The sequence below is a fragment of the Rhododendron vialii genome, chromosome 1a (assembly GCF_030253575.1).
Source record: "Rhododendron vialii isolate Sample 1 chromosome 1a, ASM3025357v1".
In the NCBI taxonomy this organism is placed as follows: domain Eukaryota; kingdom Viridiplantae; phylum Streptophyta; class Magnoliopsida; order Ericales; family Ericaceae; genus Rhododendron; species Rhododendron vialii.
In genome coordinates this window covers 13,950,796-13,956,739 of record NC_080557.1, presented here as the reverse complement: position 1 = coordinate 13,956,739, position 5,944 = coordinate 13,950,796, and the positions used below count along the sequence as shown (strand labels likewise).

The 5,944-nt window shown below is 39.8% G+C and overlaps 1 pseudogene; it reads left to right on the top strand.

Moving 5' to 3' along the window:
* The first annotated feature begins 1,706 nt into the window (after positions 1 to 1,706).
* On the top strand, positions 1,707 to 4,983 carry LOC131328444 (beta-amyrin 28-monooxygenase-like; annotated as a pseudogene).
* Positions 4,984 to 5,944: the final 961 nt, after the last annotated feature.

The following is a 5,944-nucleotide window of genomic DNA, read 5'->3' as shown; positions in this document are numbered from 1 at the left end:
TAGAGAAGGAGTAACAATGGAACAACAATCCAAGTCTTGAAGGTATATTTTTTCCTTTTTTCATCATCGAGGAACTTAAAGATTATTCAGAGGCCCAGATTGGGGTGTCTACAGTAGTCCCTCTTTAACGGAACTTAGGCACCATTAGTTGGTATAAGTGACGTTAAAGATTAGACATCCCAATCCATCGCTCCAAAATCTTTAAGTTAAATGCAAGAATGCAATAAATGTGGTCGCGCTCATGGAGCTGCCTACATACCCCGTTGTAGGGATTAGACCAATGTAGTTCAATTGGGACAATGCATGTATGTTGATGCAAGTAGATAGTGTTATGCAAGGAAGAGTCCCAGAGTTTGCGAATCTGATCTAGCTAGTGGTCGGCTACCAAAGGGTCACTATTAGTCCCATCGAACACGGGAGGATTCCTACTGCTAAACTCCCTCATTGCTACCATGGCTCGATCTTCGACATTCTCCCTAGGAGCTTGGTTTAAAAGATTTGCAGCTGTAAGTGCTGCGACGAGGTTCCTAGCAAATTGAGTCTGATTGGGTGGTATTCCTGCACCTCGACCGACCCCAGCCCCCGGACTCCCACCTGGGTTCTCCCCAAGCTGGCTAACCTCATCCTCAGGAGGTACCCCACAACCACGACCACCCCGATTTCCGGCCCCACCTCATCTATCATGCGTCCTCAAAGACATCTTACTACATGATATAAAAAAGAAGAATGATTAACCACTATATTATTACTATGAGGTCAAAACCCCAACTTTCCAACACGGGTTAACAACTCTACACTACTCTACAGTAATGAAAATGCAATGTCAAGTAATCACGTGAATTTTAGTCACACAAGCATGCACAAGTTATGTTAGAAAACGCGATACTTTTGAACCCATGAGACGAAACGTCTCCCCACGGTCTCTAGGTATTCTAAACCTATGCTCTGATACCAAGTTGTCACGCGCTCGATTTTAAACATAATAATAAAAGAATGTCCATAAACAAAGCCTCACAATAATTCGTACAATACCCAAAAGAGTTTGACCTTTCCATTCCCATAATTATACTTCCAAGTCCAAAGGATTTCCAAATAATACATCATCGGCTCAACGGCCCCAAAAACCAACAAAGTATCAAGTGTTCAAAAGTTAGGGTTTACAATATTCTTAAACCATAAATAATATCAAATGAAGTTACAAATACATCTTCCAAAAAAATGATTTACAAAGATGGCTAAGTTACTCCTTCAAGTTAGCTTTCAAAACCATGTCCACGCCCAAACACTCCAAGCATGCAACTACTGTCCTAGGTTAGTACCTGAAATTGATGTAAGGTTTGAGTTACACTAACCCAGTAGAAAGCTCTAATCTAACAATGTATGCATATGAAATGTAGGAATGATCACAAGATGAACAATGACAACAAGATCTGATGAATAGACAGTAATAGCAATCCAATTCCAACCTTTCATTTCTAGAACCAATCATGTGTCTCAAGGAGTAAGCTTTGAAAGCACCATATGTCAAAACGTGTCTCGTACAAGTGTCATGAGCCGTAGCTCCTGCCGGGTCAGTTAAAGGATCCCGATGTCCTCTGCCAGGCACCTTACCCATAGGGTGATCCTGAAGTATCCAATACGAGCATATAGCTCCTGCCGGGTCAATTAAAGGACCCCGATGTCCTCTGCCTGGCACTCACCCGTCGATGAGTCCTGAATGTTTGTGTTGTGTCCGTGTGTCCATAAAATTCCAAAATCCTCTTTACCGTCAGTTTCGTATTATTCAAATCCAACTGATACATAAAGTGATTCTTGTAAAATCATGTCCAAACGACCTTTAAAGTTACGAATACATTCAACAAAGTCATTAAAATACGAGTAACCAAGTTAAGAGTCATTTGGGAAGTGTTTGTGTAGGTTGGAAGTGATTGGAAACTAATACGGTGAAAAATGAAGCAAAACAGTAAAAACTTGAGATAAGTAATAGGTATCGATACCCAGGAAAATGGTATAGATACCATTTGACCCAAAAGCATTCCAGATGCAAGGGTATCGATAACAAGGACAAATAGAATCGATAACAAGTGATTTTCTGGATTGTGGAATACAAAGATATCGATAACAATGCAAATGGTATCGATAACAATTCACTTCGAGCAGATTTTCTGCAGATTTTCATGGGTTAAACAACAACAACAACCAAAACAACATCAACAACAATCAATGACAAGAATCAAGCTATAAGAAACAAGTCATAAACATATATTAAAAGTTAGAACTCTCTACCTCAAAGATTGAAGAACAAACTCAAAGAATTTCCAAGTCCTAGCCCCAAATCTTGAAATCAAAAGGGATACGTCTCAACCAAGCTCAAACCAGCGAAAGACGGGCCATAATTCGCGTAGGAGTGAAGGATTAAAGGTTGGTTTGTAATGGTTTTAGGTGATTTGAGTGGAGTTTGAGTGAGAGTGAGAGAGAGAGATGGGAACCGAGTGGAGAGAGGGATGGACGGGAGAGTAGGAATGAGGGGTGTGAGTGTGTTTCTCACACTCCTCCCTTATATACTCACACAAATGCATGTTACCCATTCACCCAAATCTTTCAAACTCTTACACATTGAACACCTCAAACAATTATCCAAATAATATTCGCAATTATCATTTACAAAACAATTTAACTTTATTAAACGAAATTACGGGTCTTTACAAATCAACTCATGTGTTGCTTCATCTTCCGGATTGGACAAAAGTTGTGCCAGTTGTCTGGCAAGGCTTTGTACATTTATCACTAGCGGATTTGAGCCATTACCCTTGCCATTCTCTGGAATCCTTTGTTCAGGATGTGTCACATGATTTTGAATATCCAGGCCTTCGTTTTAAGGCTTTGCTTGTTGTCCATTTTTATGTTTGTTTGGTTGTCATTACTTCCAAATTAGTAAATAGCCCTCCTTCTAGCACCAAAATTGTTTGTCTTTTGTTTTACTTGCTGTCGATGGTCGACAAAAAAATATTCTAAGTACTGGAATGTGAATGTTTGTGGCGGTGGAGTTTGGTCCTTGCCGTATTTCAAGACTTTTCTGGAAGCAAACGTAATGAAGTGAACAGAAATTGAAGAAGAATAACAAATGGACTTTATTATTTTTCAAAGTAGAAGTCAATCGACAATGTAAACACAGTCGAGTGAATGGTTACGTTACAAGCTACTCCTAAAGTAAGAAAAGTAAAGTACAGATAAAAAGTAGAAGTCTTTGGGCAATTGTGTGGAGGTTCTAAATGTTTTTTGTTCTTGTATTTATAGGTTGTCTTCTCGACTTGAAATTCAAACTTGACAAAGTTCCCTCTTTAAATTTGAATCAAGCGGTTACTTCTCTTGTTCTTCCTCTTCTTTCTCCACGTTCTGAGACATGTAGTTATTGCCACATTGTGCACGCCTTTTTCAACTGCCTTCATCGACTGTCTCACCCACGATCTATTTGCTCTCCACCATCTGACATGTGTCCCAGGTTATGAAAACACGTTTTTAATTGTCGATCAGTCCGTTCAATTCTTCGACATGCATAAATTAACTCAAACTAGTCCGAATATTGTTGACACGCGTCACGATTTGACTTAGTCGATCAATATTGACTAATTTGCTAAATTCTGGTGTAAAAAGGTGGCTGGCAACAATTTCTTGTTCTCCAACGAGAACAAGCTTGTCCAGGCCTGGTGGCCTAGCTCTGTCGACAAAATTTTCCGGTCGTCAACCCAAACCTCATCTAAAGAAGAGGCCATCAGGTTGAGAAAAATGCTCCCCAACTTCCTCGGAGGCGTTGCAGAGGTACATAGGAATCATGGACGTGATTGCTCAGCGTCACTTCTGGCTCGCCTGCCGATTGTTTGTCAGCGTAGAAGATCCTAGTCACTTGGCCAAATTCGAAGACCCCTTCGGCGTTTTGGCCGCAGGGTTCTTATCGATCCCAGTAGACTTGCCCGGAACCCCAATTAACCGGGTGATCAAGGCGTCTAATTTCATTAGGACGGAATTGGTAGCGATTATCAAGCAGAGGAAGTTGGATATGGCTGAAGGAAAAGCGTCGCCCACGCAAGATATACTGTCACAAATGCTTTTGACGAGCGACGAAAATGGAAAGTTCATGCATGAGGCCGACATTGCCAATAAGATCTTGGGGTTGTTGGTTTGTGGCCATGACACTGCTAGCTCCTCTTGTGCTTCCATTGTTAAGTTTCTAGCCGAGTTGCCTGAGGTTTATGAAGGAGTTTACAATGGTAACTCTCATTCCTGTCTTTTCCTTGAACAAAGTAAATGATCGATTCTGATCGAATAATATTCGTGTTCGATTTGTGAACAGAGCAAATGGCGATTGCGAAATCGAAAGCACCTGGTGAATTGTTGAACAGGGATGATATCCAGAAGATGAAATATTCGTGGAACGTGGCATGTGAAGTGATGAGGCTTGCTCCGCCTCTTCAAGGAGCTTTCAGAGAAGCCATCAACGATTTCAAGTACAAACGGTTTCTCAATTCCGAAGGGTTGGAAGGTAATAAAGCACACATTAATTTATTTACTCCATAGATTGTTAAAATTTGTTTCGTTAGTAATATTTATGTCTGTTTCTATGTCGATATTCAGATATATTGGAGTGCTCATTCCACGCATAGGAATGCCGAATTCTTCCCGGAGCAGCTGAAATTCGATCCGTTGAGATTCGAAGGGTCTGGGCCAGCTCCGTACACGTTCGTGCCCTTTGGCGGAGGACCTAGGATGTGCCCCGGAAAAGAATACGCCCGTTTGGAAATACTGGTGTTCATGCACCATTTGGTGAGGAGGTTCAAGTGGGAGAAAATGATTCCTAACGAGAAGATCATCGTCGACCCCATGCCTAATGCTGAAAAAGGTCTACCAATCCGCCTGTACCCTCCAAGGCTTAGACAGGATAATCCTCCATGCAAGTATTTCATTTTCAATTGCTTTATCCCATGATTGAAGGGAAGTAGCTAATTTATCACAATAAATTGATTGATAAAATGTGCAGTAGTTTTTTTAACAACCGAGCTATTCATGCAAAGTCAAAAGAAAGTATCTTATGGATCGTTCCTTTTGCGAAATTGAAATGAAGAGACGTGTTTTCGGTAGTGAAAATTTTGTAGATTTTCAATTGTGGTTGAAAAGTTATTAGGTGTTTCCAGTAGTGAATAAGTTGTTGAGAAAATATTAAGTTGTTTCCGGTAGTAAATAAGTTGTTGATAGGTTTGTGAGTATAATTACTGTAGCAAAAACAGTTTTTGTTAAAAACTTTTTTGTTAGTGAAAACGAGATGGTAAAATACTAAAAAAAAATTGTTAGTGGAAACGAGATGGTAAAATGCTTTAAGTTTTTAGTGTTTTTTGTTAGTAGAATCGAGGCCTAAGGAAAGCAAATGACCTTCTTTGGTAGTTACATTTTTCAATGTTTGTCATGTCTCATTAGTCATTGCCATCTATCCAAAAGTGTTTGCATTAATATTTTTTTTCAATATCTCATGCATCGAACGAGCATAACGCTAGTTGGGAATAAATAAGAGATAGCCAAAGCCGTGAGAGAGACTGAGACAAATGAACTTATCACCCCTACATTGTGATGTGACCGATCGTGAACCACAAGGCCTTGCTCCATGGAACACGCAACCAAGAAATATATAATACCGTTGAACTCTAGAGGATCAAATTTTTATCAAGCAAACTCAAAACCAAATAAGTCTTAACCATTAACATGGGGAACACTCATCCCATAATAAAATTATATCACCAAAAGAAAAAGGGCCAATTTCTACAAAATTACAAATTGCGGAAGCGATAATTAAAATCTAATACTAAAATGCAATGTTGTATGGAGGTCAAATACAAGAAATTTCCAAGATGCCGCCAGAGTCTACTCCTAACCTCCCGACTTGCCTGAAAAAGAT